The sequence below is a fragment of the Stomoxys calcitrans genome, chromosome 2, assembly GCF_963082655.1.
Source record: "Stomoxys calcitrans chromosome 2, idStoCalc2.1, whole genome shotgun sequence".
NCBI lineage: Eukaryota > Metazoa > Arthropoda > Insecta > Diptera > Muscidae > Stomoxys > Stomoxys calcitrans.
The window spans coordinates 120295835-120311896 of record NC_081553.1 but is presented as its reverse complement, the minus strand read 5'-3'; the positions used below and the strand labels follow the sequence as shown (position 1 = coordinate 120311896).

Sequence of the window (16062 nt, the reverse complement as noted above, 5' to 3'; positions counted from 1 at the left end):
TGGAAAAGCTGTCCACCAGCCCACAGTACCATATATCATTATAAGGGTGACAACTACAGTATACACTTGGCTGCCAGTCGTGACGATTTTACGTCATTTTGGCGTAAATATCTTCTCGTTTTGACGATTTTTTTGCTTTGAAGGTAGCATAATTATTAAGGTGATCAGGTCGATATTGGAAAACTGGGTAACGTTTTTTGCTAAATGTGGTATTACAGTCTTTGGCTTTTGTACCAAAAATGGCCCTCTTTTTTACGATGTATTACTAATTGTTCTTTACCAATACAATATCAACTCTTTATACGTATTAATGGAATAAATTTTGCAAAAACATCGAAACTTCAATAACATTTCATTTCTAGAGTTTCCTTAGACGTCCATTTTGAAAAATTATTAGAGTCCAAATTTCATTGAAATGTTGCCTTAGAGGCATTTGTATAAAATCTAATTAAAGATTCCATTGACATTTTGTAAATAATAAAATTTCTGTTCAATTTCGTCTTTAGAGAATATTTCAATAAAGCTTGTTCTTAGAGAAGATTTCATTGATATTATCTGTTTAATGCAATTTTATTAGAAGTAATATTAAACAACATGGAACAGCCTTCATTATTTGAGCTTCCTGAGGTATTCTACCCACCGAAAATTGCGAAATTTAAGGGAAAAATTCGACTTTTTGTTGTGACAATTGAATAAAGTTTTCCAGAGAAAAATTTACGATTTGATGATTTTTATTCTTAATTTTGAAAATTTGGACTAAAACAAACCTGGCAGCACTAAGTATACATCCAATGAATGAAACGTGTTTCCATTTTTGGCCAATAGCAAACCGTATGCAGGTAAATAAGGCAAGAGATGACTTTTTCGCCGTTTCCAAATTTTTTGTATAAAAAGTAAAGTTTTCTGTCCACCAAAACACCCAGGTATTTCCCGCTATCAGTAAATGGAACATACTCTACCCCAAGGCGACTGAATACTGTGTACTTTGAATTTCTTTAACTTTTGAATCCCTTAAACCCGATTATTATTAACAAGCAATTGATAGCTAAGTGTTTCCAGCCCCTTCATATATGTCGTCTATATATATATACACTGGGGCGATTTGATTTGTATGGATAATACAAAAAAAAAACAAAAATCATAAAACAAAAGCTTAAAACTATGAATTTAAAATCAAACTCTAATCCGCGCTTCTCGACTTGGAAAAAGCTACTATTTCTAGAATTTCTTTTTTACGTAGGCAGTCATATACATTTTCCACTCAAGAGGTGCGAAGTAGGATTTTATTTTGGAACATAGTTTCTTCGGAGAATTTTCTTAAAATTTAGGGTAGTTTACGTTTTTGCTACACGACAAAATAAATCAAAATGTTCCTTTCATACCAAAGAGTGCAATCCGATTGAAGTTTTAGCTTAATGATAAGAGACCTCCTTTATTATGCGGTGTGTGAAGGGATTGCAGCTTAGCTACACAACTTCGTAGAGAACTTCTGTCATGGTTGGAGACCTCACAAATGTCGCCAGCATTACTAGATAACCAGTGCTGATATAATGGTTCTGATATTCAAGTCGGGATTTGATCCAGGCGTTCGGCCTCGTAGGCAGACATGCTGCCCTCTTTGCCACCGTGGCCCCCAATAAATTAAAGTCGTCGGTTCTACGTTTAAAGGGTTTTGCAATAGGGACTTGACAAATTTAAATTAAATTTGTGAACGCACTGTTATACTAATCTTCGAACTGATACTGTAAATTTTTTTTTATTCAGTAAACTCAACATTTTGATCATGGTAAAGTACACGAACGAACAACGTATGCAAATCATATAAATTTACTACTGAAATTCGGAGTCGATAACCGCTACTTTAAGAGCAAAATCATCTTCAGTGACGAAACTCATTTTTGGCTAAAGGGTTCGTCAAAAAGCAAATATGACTTATTTGTTAGTTAAAAATCCAAATGTGCTTCATAAATCAACACTTCATCCCTAAAAGGTTACTGTATGGTGCGGTTTGCATGCCGGCGGCATCATTGGGACATACTTCTTCGTCGACATTGCCAATCGTCAGGTTAGTGTGAATGGACAGTATTACTGCACCATGCTCTCTCATTATTTTTTGCCTGAATTGGAAGATATTGACCTGAACGACATGTAGTTTCAGCAGAATGGGCCACAAGCCAAGTCATTCAAGTCATCAGCCTATGCTAACAAGCCGACAACGCACAATGGAAATGATGGAAAGTAATATATATATAGAGGCAACAAATGTAAAAAAGGCACGGAAGGTAAGTCCCACAGTCGAATAATATTTGGAATAATTATGTAACATTTGTACAGGAAGATAATACGATACTTCATATAGTGAATGTGGAGATAGTTTCCAAAAAGAATGCAAAATTTGGAGACCCTTTTAAGTCCAGGGGCTGACATGGGGCGTTTCTGCTGGTCACCTCGAGTATTTCTAAGCATTTGAAGTGCTGCCAAATAAGCACGATTTTAGTCCAGATATCGTCGGCATTTTTGGAATTGTGGCACTATTTCTTTACCGATTGCAAATCTGATTACACCACTGAAAAGGTCACAAAATTCTCCGAATTATAAAAATACAAAAAGTTATAACCTTCAGAACTTAATTACGAGTTATGATGAAAATTTCACAAAAATTTTTGGTTGATAATTTTAAAATATTAAAGCATTAAAAAAATAGAAAAATAATCTAAAATTGGAAAAAATAAGCGTATCTTATACTTTTATTTTATAGGCTGAACACTATCTTTCATATGCCGTTTAAATAATTCAATTATATTATTCGGTTCAAAAGATATGAACCGCTCTACTGTGCTACTCACAGTGGGAGAAAATCAAACCAAAAAACCTAGTATAAAATATGCCATTTGAAAACGGATAGAGCTAACTCTTTGAAATTTAAAATTGTTAAAGCTGAGGTGTAATCGAGATTACTTGTAGATCTTCTAGGTCCTATGTGGTCCGGGCGGCTTTTGGCAAGCCCCTAAAATTGATTGCCTTGGCATTTCGAAAATTTGTTCGTGCTGTTAAGTCTTTACTTATGGTTCGCATAGTGCTCCAAAATCTCCAAATACTGTATCTCCACAGGTTTCGGTAATATACGAAATTTTGGCCGAGATTGGCTTCGTATTTTGCAATTTACAAAGGCATTTGTGGTTTGATTTTCATCCTAATGCATGACTTGGGTTTTCGACAAAATTGATGACTACTTTGTCACAAAAACTGTTCACGTCTTGTTATTCAGTTAAAGGTTGTACAGTTTGGAAGTAAAAATTTGTGAAAAATGTTTTTTTGCACTTTTTGGTCAAAAAATGTATTTTCATTGATTAGACTTTTTTGAAAAAAACCTGGCTTAAATTACCTAAATTTTTTTAAATATTTTTGTATTTTTTTGCTTGTGAAGAGAACATGTCGTAGATGCGTTTTAATTGAAATTTGAACAAAATATGTTAACTTAAAGGTTTGCTATATGTACTTCAAAATAGGCAATTTTTTATTGCAAAATTGGAAAAAACCCTCGATGTCTCCAATTTCAAAGCCCGGATCACCCATTTGAGCACATGCTTTGTTTACTCCATTATCATTATTAAGCCCATGCAAAAAATTTATTGCACCTCATTTATATTTATAGTCTCCACAGCAAATTTGCTAAAAAATGCCGATGTGGAAATTATCTTTGCCCAAAATGGGTATTTTGGGGATTTTTGTAAAATAATTCGGACAGAATTTATTTTTAGTTGTTGGAGACACTTTTATACGCGAAATTCAGAAAGAATTATTAAGATTTATTTTTTCTTAGAGTTTTTTTTTTTTAAATCGGACCACAAATCAAGATTTAACATACCGAAATATTTTTCGAAATGCTGAGGTAACCAACATTAGGGGCCTTCCAAGAGACGCCCGGCCCACCTAAGGCCTTGAGGTTGTACATGATCTCGATAAGTTGTAGTCGTAGATGATCTCAATAACACTTCAGCTTTAACCATTTCAAATGGCATATTTTTACTAGTTTTTTTGATTTTCTCCCACTGTGCGACGTTGGAAGAGCTTAGAGCCAACATTAAACTGAAAAAGGACCGTTTAGGCTAAAATGTGTTGTCAAGTCATTGCAAATCGGGTCCAACGTATTGACAGATGCAAACGTGCCCACGATGACCATATGGACAAAGTCGAGTTCACTTCATAAATGTTTTGATTGTACTTCAAGCCGACAATAAAATTTGTGACATATCTGAAATAGTTTGCGTTTTATTTAAAAATAGTTTTCATGACCTTATTGGAAAACCCGATATATTTCTTGACAATGGGTTAGCCTTCGCAATAGCCAAATAGGACTGTTTCTGGTGACTTACTTCCGAAGAACCTTACGCAACTCACTGTTCCGAATTTCGGCGAATTCGGACAAGAAATGCGCCTTTCATGGGCCCCAAAGCCTTATATCGATAGATCGTTCTAATTGCAGCTACAATATTTTCAAATCTAAACCGATCGGAGCCAAATTGAAGATGAATGTTGAAGGGCCTAACACAACTCATTGTCCCAAATTTCGGCGAAATCGGACCACAAATGGGCCTTTTATGGACCCAAGACATATATGGCAGCTATCTCCAAATCTGGACCGATCTGAGCCAAATTGAATGTCGACTGGCATGACACAACTCACTGTGCCAAATTTCAGTAAAATCGGAAAATAAATGTGGCTTTTATGGACGTAAGACCCTCAATCGGCGAATCGGTCTATATGGAGGCTATATCAAAATATAGTCCGATATAGCCCATCTTCGCACTCAATCTGCTAATGAACAAAAAAGGATCTGTGCAAAGTTTCAGCTTAATATCTCTATTTTTAAAGACTGCAGCGTGATTTCAACAGACAGACGTACAGACGAACGGACATGGCTAGATCGCCTTAGATTTTTACGCTGATCCAGAATATATATACCTTATAGGATCGAATATGGATATTTTGATGTGTTGCAGACGGAATGACAAAATGAATACACCCCATCCTTCGGTGGTGGGTATAGGAAGAAATTCCACTAATTTTTGACTCAGACACAATTCCATCAACAATTCCCGAAGAACCAATGTCAGCTACAACCTCCTCTAGATCCACGTTTATCATTGGAGAGTTTCGTGGTAAGTGAGTGTGCCCTGTAATTGTAGTGTTCCCTAACTAGGCATTATCCAATGGGGTGAAGTCAATTTTAACGGTTGTAAAAATCGTAACCCACGAAGAATTTAAAGAATTTTTGCCCAAGAAACCATGGTTATAAACTCTATATAGAGCTTCTTAATTTACCCATGTCCCCATTAGCAGCACTTTAAAATACACTAAATCCTGGAATTGTGAGTTCAAAAACCACCACTCCTTTCACTCATGGTTCCTGGATAAGAACAACTTTAAACCATCCAGCCATGAGGAAGTCTTTGAAGGCGCCAAAGCGACTTTATAATGGTGTAGATTTACCGGTAGAAACCGGATCATGACAAATCTTCAAACTCTCCAGAACTATTGCATTGGCTTTACCGTCTGCTTGCGAGTTTACAGATCGTCTTATAATTATTAATTATCCCAGAAAATCTGGTTGAACAAAAATCATTAAGAGGATATGTAAACTCGGCCAAACTTGTAGCATTTATAAACCTAAACAAACTCTATCATAGAAAAGCTAACTAAACTCTCCAACATAATCTCAAAATGTACACCAATTCTCTCTAGTGTTATAAATCACGATAATCGGAACATTTGTGACAAGTGTCACTGGCAGGCAAGAGACTCCGTGACAAATTTCAACGTACTCACATGGACATGTTTGTTTTAATATTTTCGTTTCTTGTTTTTAATAAATTAGATTAGTAATACTTAGATAGCTACTTTAAATTGTTATATGCTTCAATATGAAACGATAGAGGACCACAAAGAGTGGGCGAGGTGTATGAATCGGTTTCAGTGGTAATATTTTACATCCATGGCAAATGTCTACAGATGTTTCAGAATCCAAAGGAGGCTTCTCATTTGTCTGTTATTTGCACAGAAACCCCATCCATGTGGGATTGTTCCACCTTTTTTTGCTATTATTGTAGCTGTTGTTGTTTTGTGTGTCTATGTTCGAAATGCCATTGTAGCCATCATTGTCGTTTGTTAGCCGAAGTGGTGTAGTGGCAAAAACCAATTTAAACAACAGCGATCTGCAATATTTCATAATAATCCACCAACAGCAACAGCAGCATCCGCGTCAGCATCGGCATCATCAGCGTTCGTATCAACAAAGAAAACCAATTTAAACACCCTCAAATCTATGGTGTTCCACCATTGTTACTCAGTGTTCTGTTTTTGATAACGTTAACAAACAGCCCTCCGCCCCCTTTTTTGCGTTTTGTTTCTTTCGTTTTTGTTAAATTATTGCCAAGTGAACTGCATGGAATAGGCAAGTAGTATGTGCGCAGGGATGTCTAAACGAATTGGCTGAGGGAGGGACAGACGGACAGATAGACGAATGGTTGGTTGGAAACGCTACTTCTTCGTTACGAAAACTCAAACGAACTCTGACAAAACAAAGGAATATCCGAATACAGAAGGAGATGAAACGCAGCAAAAATTGCGAAATTCAGTTGATTTAATAGAATTACACTCACGAGACTAATTTATACACACGAACTGGCAACCAGTCAGTCATCCCATCATGGTCCCACCATCCAGCATTCGAGAAATTGTTCCCCGCCATCAGGTATGAATAAACAAATGCAAGCGGGAGTATGTATTTTCGACTTCTACACAAAGTCTATTTACATTTAGTTGTCGGGGAAGTGACAGTGGGGTTGAAGTTGAGGGTTTGAAAATTGTTTTAAAGTTCTTACAAATTCAATAATTAAAGAACAACTTTAAATAAAATAAATAAAAATATTTTATTTAAATTTAATATTTAAAAGATAAACATTTTTAGTTAAAATATTTTATATACGAATAAAATGGTCGCAAAGTTTATAATCTGCATTGTTTAGATTAAATTTTAGAAACATTTCAAAAGCATTTATAAATAAGGGTCAACCTTATTTTTATACCCACCACCACAGGACAACACATCGAAATATCAATTTCCGACCCTAAAAAGTATATATATTCCGGATCGTCGTAAAATTCTAAGACGATTTAATGATGTCCGTGTGTATGGCCGTCTATCCGTCCGTCCATCTGTTGTAATCACTCTACAGCCTTCAAAAATTGAGATATTGAGCTAAAATTTGGCACAAAAACAAACAAATTTTGCCCATGAACATTCCACTAAGGAACATGGGCAAACTTCTCACATATAAATGAGTGCAGTCCGATTTAAGTTTTAAGCTCAATGATATGGGGCCTCCTTTTTATAGCCGAGTCCGAACGGCGTGCCGCAGTGCGTCACCTCTTTGGAGAGAAGATTTACATGGCATAGTACCTCACAAATGTTGCCGGCATTAGGAGGGGAAAACCACCGCGGAAAATTTTTCTGATTGTCTTGCCAGGATTCGAACCCAGGCGTTCAGCGTCATAGGCGGACATTGTAAACTCTGCGCTACGGTGGCCTCTTTTTGATGCACGCTGGTTACGTTCTTGAACGGGCCAAATATAGACCGATTTTTCGATAAAGGGTCTAATGCCAATAAATGCTTTATTTTTCGTCCGATTTCGCTGAAATTTGGTCCCGACAATTGAACCAAATATGGGCCATATCTGACTATATTTATATGTAGCTGTCATATAGACCGATCTGCCGATTAAGGGTCGGAAGCCCATAAAAGCTTTATTTATTACCCAATTTCGCTGAAAGTTGAAACAGAGTGTTATCTTAAGCCTGCTGATATTTGACCTAAATATGGATTAAATCGGAATATATTTAAGTATAGCTGTCATTTAAACCGATCTCCAGATAAAGGGTCTAAAGCCTATAAAAACTTTATTATTTAACCGATTTCGCTGAAATTTTAAACATTGAGTAGTTTTACGCCTCCTAACGTAGGACCCAATTGTGGTTTAGATCGGACTATTTAGATATAGCTGCCATATAGACCGATCTGCCGATAAAGGGTCCGAAGCCCATAGAAGCTCTATTTACTACCCGATTTCGCTGAAATTTTAAACAGTGAGTTGTTTTGAGCCTCCTGATACCCAAGGCTAATATGGTTGAGGTCGGACTATATTTAGATATAGCTACCATATAGACCGATCTGTCAATAAAGGGTCAAAAGCCCATAAAAGCTTTATTTATTACCCGATTTCGCTGAAAGTTGAAACAGAGGGTGACTCTAAGCCTCCCGGCATCTGACCCAAATATGGTTCAGTTTGGATTATATTTATATGTAGCTGCCTGTTAGAAAATAAGAACCTAACGTGGAAATTCTCTTCGTGTCACTTCAGGACAAGCACAAAGTAGGTGTTATATATTTTCCTCTTATTCGAAGTCCTAAAAGCTTTTGCAGAAATCATTACTTGCAACCTTTAGTATATCAGCATGTTTTCCAAACAGACAGTGACCTCTCGTATGTGGATACGATGTGTGAGACTTTTGTTCTAGAATGAACAGACAGCAAAGCGGCAATAATCTTCATAGAGGTGTAGCACTGCGTGACGCCGTTGGGACTCGGATATAAAAATTAGATCCTTTATTATTGAGCTTAAGCTCAAATCGGACAACGTTCATTGATACATGGGAAGTTTGCCCCTTTTCTTTAATGAAATTACATTTTTTGCTCTATTCGATTATACCATTTTTATTCCCTCCACCATAGGATGGGGATTTACTAATTTTGTCATTCTGTTTGTAACTCCTCGAAATATTCCTCTGCTACCCCATTAAGTATATATACGTGATCGTCATGTCATTTTAAGTCGATATAGCCATGTCCGTCCGTCCGTCTGTCTGTCGAAAGCACGCAAACTTTAGAAGGAGTAAAGCTAACCGCTTGAAATTTTGCATGAATACTTCTTGTTAGTGTAGGTCGGTTGGGATTATTAATGGGCCATATCAGTCCATGTTTTGAAATAGCTGCCCTATAAACCGATCTTGGATCTTGACTTCTTGAGTCACTAGAGGGCGCAATTCTTATCCGATTTGGCTGAAATTTTGCATGAGGTTTTTTGTTATGATTTCCAACAACTGTGTTAAGTGTGGTTCAAATCGGTCTATAACCTGATATAACTGTTATATAAACCGATCTGGAGTATTGACATATCAGCCTCTATAGGGCGCAATACTTATCCGATTTGGCTGAAATTTTGCACGACGTGTTTCGTTGTGACTTCCACTATTATGCACAATCCATAATCTGATATAGCTGTCATAGAAACCGATCTTAAATCTTGACTCCTTGAGGCGTCTAGTGCCGCAATTCTTATCCAATTGGCTGAAATTTTGCAAGAAGTGTTTTGTTATGACTTCCAATTTCTGTGACAAATATGGTTTTAATTGGTCCATAACCTGACTTCTTGAGCATCTAGAGGTCGCAATTAATATCCGATTTGGCTGAAATTTTGTACAACGACTTCTCACATGATCTTCAACGTACGTGTCAATTATGGTCTGAATCGGTCTATCGCCTGATTCATCTCCCATATAAACCGATCTCCCTATTTTACTTCTTGAGCTCCTAAAGAGCGCAATTTTTATTCGAATTGGCTGAAATTTTCCTAAACGACTTCAACATTCAGTTTAATTATGGTCCGGACCATCGGACCATAAGTTGATATAGCTCAAATATCATAGCAATTTTTTTCTTTTATCATATGTTTGCCTAAAAGAGATACCGGGAAAAGAACTAGACAAATTCGATGCATGGTTTTAGTTTTACCTTTACTAACTCTTGACGCCCGACCTTTGTCCATCTTTTAACTATTTATATTCGTTATCGATGGTACAAACAAACAATCCATATTTCGTTGTAATCTTATTTGCACTGTCTATTTGCAATTTAATTAACTTTGTCTTCTTTTGCTTCCGTATTAACGCTTACTGCAATAAAATACTTTATACTGCTTTACGTTAATATAACGATTTGTTGCAAACAGAATGACAAAATTAACAGGCACTCTTTTATATGATGTTGTATTATTTGTTATTGTCCCACAGTGCATCAGCAATATCCGTTCGTCTTGATTGGAGTATTTCCTTATTCTTATCATTTGAAATTAAAGTTAGCTGTAACAGCTTTTTTACCATACAAAGAGGCAACAAACAAACGCCTGCACGATTCAGCCTACAGTCGTGTGTATTTATTTAACTTCCATTCCCAGTTTTACATACACACATTACATAGGTACTCCTATTCTACCTTAACACCCAAAAATATCTGTTTCTCCATAGATTCACAATTTATAAGGGGTGATATGGCTGAATACGATGGAATATATAGTTGCATGTGTTCTTCGTCCACACTGAAAAAAATAAGTTCAATAGATTTGAAAAATAACGCAAACCTGTTCACACCAGTCATAACAAAATTCATAAATGGAAGCATTCATGAAGCAGCAATACCGGATATTATGAAGCAATCAATCATTAGACCCATTCATAAAACCGGATCGATCTGACTACAGCAATTACAGGCCTTTATCAAAATAACCTGTCGTATAAATATCTGGGATTCCACCTTGACAACATTTTTAAATGGAAAACACATGTTCAAAACTTACTAAAAACAAGTAAAAGCGTACTAAGTTCGGCCGGGCCGAACTTTGGATACCCACCACCTCGGGTATATATGTAAGCCCCATTTCGGCACAATCCGGTGAAAATTGGATAACATACATTGAGTGGTCTAAAATGTATGTCACTATTCAATTTTGTAGAACAAAATATTGCTCCTTTTGGCAGATATATCCAATTATAAACCGATCAGAACCATATTAATGTCGGATGTTGGGAGGTCTTTACCTACTCACTGTTTCAAATTTTCAGCGAAATCGGGTAAAAACTAAAGATTTTATGGGCTTCAGTCCCCTTATCGGCAGATCGGTCTATATGGAAGCTAAAGGGTGATTTTTTTGAGGTTAGGATTTTCATGCATTAGTATTTGACAGATCACGTGGGATTTCAGACATGGTGTCAAAGAGAAATATGCTCAGTATGCTTTGACATTTCATCATGAATAGACTTACTAACGAGCAACGCTTGCAAATCATTGAATTTTATTACCAAAATCAGTGTTCGGTTCGAAATGTGTTCATTCAACGTAACGTTGCGTCCAACAGCATCTTTGAAAAAATACGGTCCAATGATTCCACCAGCGTACAAACCACACCAAACAGTGCATTTTTCGGGATGCATGGGCAGTTCTTGAACGGCTTCTGGTTGCTCTTCACTCCAAATGCGGCAATTTTGCTTATTTACGTAGCCATTCAACCAGAAATGAGCCTCATCGCTGAACAAAATTTGTCAAAATTTGAACACATTTCGAACCGAACACTGATTTTGGTAATAAAATTCAATGATTTGCAAGCGTTGCTCGTTAGTAAGTCTATTCATGATGAAATGTCAAAGCATTCTGAGCATCTTTCTCTTTGACACCATGTCTGAAATCCCACGTGATCTGTCAAATACTAATGCATGAAAATCCTAACCTCAAAAAATCACCCTTTATTTTCTTTCGCCGAAAAAGGTATGTATGTTCTCTCAAAATTGCGCGGTTCTTTTCCGAACTTGAAAATTTTGCAAATTAACTTCTTAGAGGCCGCCTCAAATACATCGAAAGCAGAGGATGTAAAAGCTGTATCTCAAACTAAATAGATTTTGATAACATTCTATAGAGATTGCATTCTACAAGATTGCACTATTACTCGATTCGGAGGAGGATATATATGAGAGCTTTATTTAAAGACTCGTAGCTTAGTTTTCAGGTAAAAACAAAATCTGTGTGCCAAATTGGAACATTGGTTAAAAAAAAACGTTGTGTACCTGATACACAAATTGACATTGACAAGCAGATCGGCATAGTTAAATCGAATAAGGAAATTTTTCGGAGTCCATCCGTATACTTCTCAATAAATCCACACTTTTCCTTCTGAATGTTACAAACTAATGCACTTCTCAACATAATTTTCGTAGTGTATTCTCCAGTGTGCTTGAATATTGTATTTCCTTTGGTTAAATAACAAAAACCTAGCGGTGTGTTTCCAGCGACTTAAAAAGATGGGCATATAAAATCCATTTGCTGATTTATATTGCATAATATTAAAGTAATACAGAATTGTGCGTTACAATGGTTATTATGGCAGCCGCTCGTATCTCTCAACAAAACAAAGCCTCCCAAATCCAAGGAGCATTTACTAATCCAGCGTCTTCTGGCTGCAGAGATGTGTAATTCTTGGAATGTAACTCGAACGTACGCACGTACTCGCATGTCACAATGTGGGTGTTCACAATGTTTTGGCATAGGCGTAGTCAAAGACATCAGCATTAAGTTTACGGCCAACATTCATTCTGCTCGACAATACAACAAATTGTCAGATAATAAAAATTATGACTCCTATTTCTATGTACAATTTCTTTCTTGGATTAATCGAGTGGAAGGCCAACAACAAAAGTTGAACAAAACGGCATTTGGCAGAGCCGCCAAAAGGAATATGAGGTTCCGTCTTTTAAAATATGGAGTGCCTTATTTTGACATATGCAATGTTTTGCCAAGCAATACCGAAAACCGACTTCAATGCCGTTTGTTGCAATATGCCTCAATGTTATTCTTTTTTTCACATAAAGCAAGCAATTTGGTGGTAGCAATGCAAGTTGTTAAACCTTTTGGACTATGACGAATTATTAACCGTCGTCATAATACTTTATGGCCACAGTCAACAAATGTCATGCATTACTTCTTATCATGGCTTTGTTTAAGATAGGAATCCATCTTGAGAGTTTTGTTGATATGGACAAATAATGTGCACTCATTAGACGAATGTTCCCATGTACCACATACCAATATACAATGTATTGTGTGCTATGAATTTGTATATAGAACTAGAGCAAAGTAACAACCAATGTAGAATCAAACAACTGTTGTTCGAGTTTGCCACAGTAGGTTACCACCTTTATGTTTCAAAATGTAAAAAACATGCGGTTGACTACTTTCAAAAATTTGCCAAGAGTTGTATAATTTTCGCTTTTTAAGAAATCTTCTGATCCTGATGTATTAACGCTATGTAAGAGACAGTTCAGTGAGGATGTCAAACTAATGGATATTCACATAACCAGGCATGACACTCTAGGTAAGGTTAAGTTTAAGTGGCAGTCTGCCATCAGACTCACTTAGACGTTAGGAAGATGCCTTATAGTTCCTACCGTTGAACCATCCAGATCGCTTATACAGCCCAATAACTTGCGAATGTTCACATTTGCTAAATCACACTCTAACGTAGATAATTTTCCTCAGATGTTTCGTATGTAGGGACAGAGTTTTCCAAGGACAAAAAAAAACTGAAATTTCATGTACCAGAATTTTAGTCCCTTTGGGTTAAATTCAGAGTTTAAATACATACAGGCCACTATAGCGGAAGGCATGACAGCTTTTGAAGCTGAACGCCAGGGTTCGAATCATGACGAGAACATCGAAAAAAGGTGGTGTCTCACTGTGGAACACCGTTTGGACTCCCATTCGAGCCACACAATCCCGGAAGATCAATATGCCGAGCACCTCACTACGCAATATGACTTAACGTAATTAATGACTAAATTAACCCATTAACGCCGTATGGGTAGAAAAATACCAAAGAAAAGACCTGCTTAAAAAAGCAACTTTGATTCGCGTAAAGTGCACAAATGAGACTAGCTAAATAATATTTTCCCGTCATGTCCCGCCTTTGACGCTGAACGCCAGGGTTCGAATCCTGACGAGAATATCAAAAAAATTTTCAGCGATGGTTATCCCCTCCTAATGCTAGCAACATTTGTGCGGTACTTTTTCATATAAAAATCTTTTCCTCAAAGAGGTATCGCACTGTGGATCGCTGTTTGGACTCCCATTCGGGGCACACAATCCCGGAAGGCTAATATGCCGAGCACCTCACTATGCAATATGACTTAATGTAACTAATGGCCATATTAACGCCGCCATTAACGCCGGATGGGAAGAAAAATACCTAAGAAAAGAGCTGCCTTATAAAGCAACTTGGATTGGCGTAAAGTGCACAAATGAAACTAGTTAAATAAAACTTTTCCGTCATGTAAGGTCATGCTTTGGGAGAAAATTGCCTTGTCGGAAGTATTAAAGTTTGTATAGCTCAAAAATTCAAACCAAAATTTTTTTGAAAACTACCGATGGAGATTTCTAGAAACCGTTTTGGGTTTTGTTTTATTCGATGGGTTCCAAAAGAAAAAAAAAACAAAGCGTGCTAAGTTCGGCCGGGCCGAATCTTATATACCTTCCACCATGGATCTCATTTGTCGAGTTCTTTTCCCGGCATCTCTTCTTAGGCAAAAAAGGATATAAGAAAAGATTTGCTCTGCTATTAGAGCGATATCAAGATATGGTCCAGTCTGGACCACAATTCAATTATATGTTGGAGACCTGTGTAAAATGTCAGCCAATTCGAATAAGAATTGCGCCCTTTGGGGGCTCAAGAAGTAAAAAAGAGAGATCGGTTTATATGGGAGCTGCATCGGGCTATAGACCGATTTAGACCATAATAAACACGTATGTTGATTGTCATGAGAGGATCCGTCGTACAAAATTTCAGGCAAATCGGATAACAATTGCGACCTCCAGAGGCTATAGAAGTCAAGACCCAAGATCGGTTTATATGACAGCTATATCAGGTTATGGATCGATTTGAACCATACTTGATACAGTTGTTGGATATCATAACAAAACACGTCGTGCAAAATTTCATTCCAATCGGATAAGAATTGCGCACCCTAGAGGCTCAAGAAGTCAAGACCCATAATCGGTTTATATGGCAGCTATATCAGGTTATAGACCGATTTGAACTATACTTGGCACAGTTGTTGGATATTATAACAAAACACGTCGTGCAAAATTTCATTCCAATCGGATAAGAATTGCGCACCCTAGAGGCTCAAGAAATCAAGACCCAAGATCGGTTTATATGACAGCTATATCAGGTTATGGATCGATTTGAACCATACTTGATACAGTTGTTGGATATCATAACAAAACACGTCGTGCAAAATTTCATTCCAATCGGATAAGAATTGCGCACCCTAGAGGCTCAAGAAGTCAAGACCCATAATCGGTTTATATGGCAGCTATATCAGGTTATAGACCGATTTGAACTATACTTGGCACAGTTGTTGGATATTATAACAAAACACGTCGTGCAAAATTTCATTCCAATCGGATAAGAATTGCGCACCCTAGAGGCTCAAGAAATCAAGACCCAAGATCGGTTTATATGGCAGCTATATCAAAACATGGACCGATATGGCCCATTTACAATACCAACTGACCTACACTAGTAAGAAGTATTTGTGCAAAATCTCAAGCGGCTAGCTTTACTCCTTTGGAAGTTAGCGTGCTTTCGACAGACAGACGGACGGACGGACAGTCAGACATGGCTAGATCGACATAAAATGTCGCGACGATCAAGAATATATACTTTATGGGGTCTCAGACGAATATATCGAGTAGTTACAAACAGAATGACGAAATTAATATACCCCCCATCCTATGGTGGAGGATATAAAAATACATATATGAAGATAAGCTTACTACTTTCGACAATAGATTCGGTTTTATTGGGTTGCCCAAATAGTAATTGCGGATTTTTCATGTAGTCGGCGTTGACAAATTTTTTCACAGCTTGTGACTCTGTCATTGCATTCTTTCTTCTGTCAGTTATCAGCTGTTACTTTTAGCTTGCTTTAGAAAAAAAGTGTAAAAAAAGTATATTAATTTAAAGTTCATTCTAAGTTTTAATAAAAATGCATTTATTTTCTTTTAAAAAATCCGCAATTACTTTTTGGGCAACCCAATATATCAAAAATCACATTTTCTTCATTAAATTGTCATAGAAAATTAAGAAAATATTTTTTTGTTTAAAAAACATAGTGGCTT

General features: G+C 36.8%; 1 long non-coding RNA gene across 1 annotated transcript; it reads left to right on the top strand.

Annotated features, from left to right (window-relative positions):
- The first annotated feature begins 513 nt into the window (after positions 1 to 513).
- Positions 514 to 2582, top strand: LOC131995311 (uncharacterized). The gene is made up of 4 exons (XR_009397371.1): positions 514 to 839; positions 1765 to 2065; positions 2153 to 2282; positions 2335 to 2582. It is a non-coding gene; the product is annotated as an uncharacterized LOC131995311 (long non-coding RNA).
- The last annotated feature ends 13480 nt before the right edge of the window (positions 2583 to 16062 follow it).